The sequence below is a fragment of the Ceratina calcarata genome, unplaced genomic scaffold (assembly GCF_001652005.2).
Source record: "Ceratina calcarata isolate Rehan_Ccalc_2016 unplaced genomic scaffold, ASM165200v1 scaffold491.2, whole genome shotgun sequence".
Lineage (NCBI taxonomy): Eukaryota > Metazoa > Arthropoda > Insecta > Hymenoptera > Apidae > Ceratina > Ceratina calcarata.
Window position 1 is genome coordinate 1 of NW_017173435.1, and position 2,689 is coordinate 2,689.

The 2,689-nt window shown below is 41.2% G+C and overlaps 1 long non-coding RNA gene across 1 annotated transcript; it reads left to right on the forward strand.

Moving 5' to 3' along the window:
• The first annotated feature begins 9 nt into the window (after positions 1-9).
• On the forward strand, positions 10-2,445 carry LOC113464711 (uncharacterized). The gene is made up of 2 exons (XR_003389566.1): positions 10-2,105; positions 2,190-2,445. It is a non-coding gene; the product is annotated as an uncharacterized LOC113464711 (long non-coding RNA).
• Positions 2,446-2,689: the final 244 nt, after the last annotated feature.

The window sequence follows — 2,689 nt, forward strand, 5'->3', positions numbered from 1 at the left end:
AATCACTACAAACATTAATATTAATCCTAATATCATTGACAATAAATTTCAAAGCACTAAGTACTCGTTCTACCCGGACTTGTATAGCAGGAACATGATGAAGTGCTATTCTTTCAGACACTTGTGAACTACTATAACTCACAATCACAAACCACCGCTTTGATGCGTCAGTTGTAGACACCCATAACAAGGCGTGTAAAGAAATCTCAACATATTTTAGTACCCTTCTCTCCACAATGGTAGCGCTGGTAATCACTTCAATTTCCAAGTCTCTCTTAGCTATCCATATAAATTGTTGCTCGGGACTGATGAAAGAATATTACTTTACTAGAGCAAGAAGAAACATTAAAAAATAGCGACTAGGGAAAATCACTAGGGAAGAGTATCTAGTTTGAACTTTTTTATCTTGGGATGTCAAGGAATTTGAAAGATGTATATTAATTTTAGATGGGATGGAATTGGGGTTTGACATGGACCTGAAAGACGTAGCATGAAGTAGGGTTTTAGACAAGGGAGGACGTACAGTAAGACCATGAACCTGAAGGACGGTGTACGAAGTCCATGGACTCAGCATCGACGGCTGGTTAAGGTTATATTTCTTATTTCGACCACAATATATTCTAGAGGGCGTAAAAAATTGCCAAATTTTTCGATAATTCTTTTGCGAACCCTGGGTTATAATCATAAACGTATACTTAAGGATAGACCGCGAGACCGGGCCGAAAAAGAGAGTAGAAAGAGATAGCTGGCACTGATGGCTCTCTATCCTTGTTTAATCGCGCATGCACTGTATAGCTGGTACTTGGTGGTGGTGGTACATACATGACCGTTCCAACGAGGGATGCCAGAATGTAGGATTTCTCCTCTTCCCGAGCTGTCTCCTACTTCTTTCTTTTGCCCCCACGTACGTTACCCATGATCATTGGGGACATGTCTAATAATGCCATATGTAAGTGGGGAAAGCATATTGAGCATACAGCAGCATACAGTAGTGGGGAGAGCTCGGGAAGAGGAGAAATCCTACATTCTGGCATCCCTGGTTCCAACTATACAGGGTGATTCTCTCGCTAGGGTAGACAAAGGCTGTGCCGCCGTGTAAACATTGTAACCAAAACCCATAGTACTGTAGCCGCTGTGCCATTGGGAGGTGGAGGACGGATGGCTACTGTAACGAGGACGATTGTGTGCGTACATGTGTGAGCTACAGTACTATAGGTTTTGGTTACAAACGGCGGCACGCCTTTGTCTACCCTAACGAGAGAATCACCCTGTATTTGAGTTCACGAGAGAACAGACCATGGACCTGAAGGACGGAATATAAACTGCTTTTATAGATGAAGGGGGGTGAAGCTCCGTCCGTGGCGGGGGAACAGTCAAATCGGCCATCTTGTAGGAGCGACAAGTGGCGTCGCCTGTCTGTAAAACTTATACAAATCTTGCGCGCGCTAAAGCAAGCGTGTGTCACGGCTATGTACATACATACATGAGCGTACTTGTGGAAATTTGCTCCTAGACGCCAATGACGCTAATATGGCCGTTACCATGAAGATACGCGACGCGGGCGCGGACGCTACATGAAGAGAGCGCCACCAGTCGCTCCTAAAAAATGGCTGACATTTCGGATCCCCCCTTCCGTTTTCCGTCACAGTTTATCGCAGGCAATGCTCCGTCCTTCAGGTCCATGGAACCAGGGATGCCGTATTGAGCGATTTTTCTCGCGCCTCCTCTTCGCCTGGAGACCCCTACTACCGTATTTTGTCCACGCTTATGTTACTCTTGGACATGCGCCTGATGCGCCTACCGGCTTCCTACGTGACTTGAACCTTTTTTATGCACAAGACGCATGACAAATACGTCACGTGGAAAGCCGGTAGGCGCACCAGGCGCATGTTCAAGAGTAATGTAAGCGTGGACAAAATACGGTAGTGGGGGTAGAAAAATCGCTCAATACGGCATCCCTGCATGGAACAGACCCGTTTCGTGCAGCTTGTAGGTAATGGGGGTAACCGAATACGTAAGTCCTAGTAGGGGCGACGATATGGACAGCATTAAAGAGAAAGAGAGAGCTGCGCACAATGATCGAAAATTGGTCAAAAGAAGCATTCGTAAGCAGAAATATTTAATTAATAAAAATGTGGACACTCAATTGATTACACAAACATTGAAAATTTTGCCACCGTCAATTGTAGATGATGATGAGCATTTTCTTGAATAAGAAGTATTTATGGACCATGGTCATCAATTAATTTTAATGATTCTATTAACATATATGGATATTCGTTTGAAACACGAAGGCAAAATTTTGCAAGATGAAAACCAAAGAATCAGGATGCAGAATAATAAGTTAACAATATTTAAAGGACAATAACTTTGTCAAATACTTTCGAATTATTTATAATATGTTTGTTACATAATAAAAATGACGAACAGCATTTTATGATTTACTATTACTCTATCTTATTTTAACGTTTTCCTAGTTTTATATTATAATTTCTAATTTATGTTTTATGCATCATCTAAGTACTTCTATCTCTCTATTAGTTCTCTGTTTCATTCTTACTAAAAGAATGCTACTTCACAGTACTTCACTACTTTTGGACTAAAATATCGACAAATATTAATTCTAATGAGAAAAATGTAAAATACTATGTGTATTATTCAAGTGAAAAATTATTTTTTAGAAAGATAT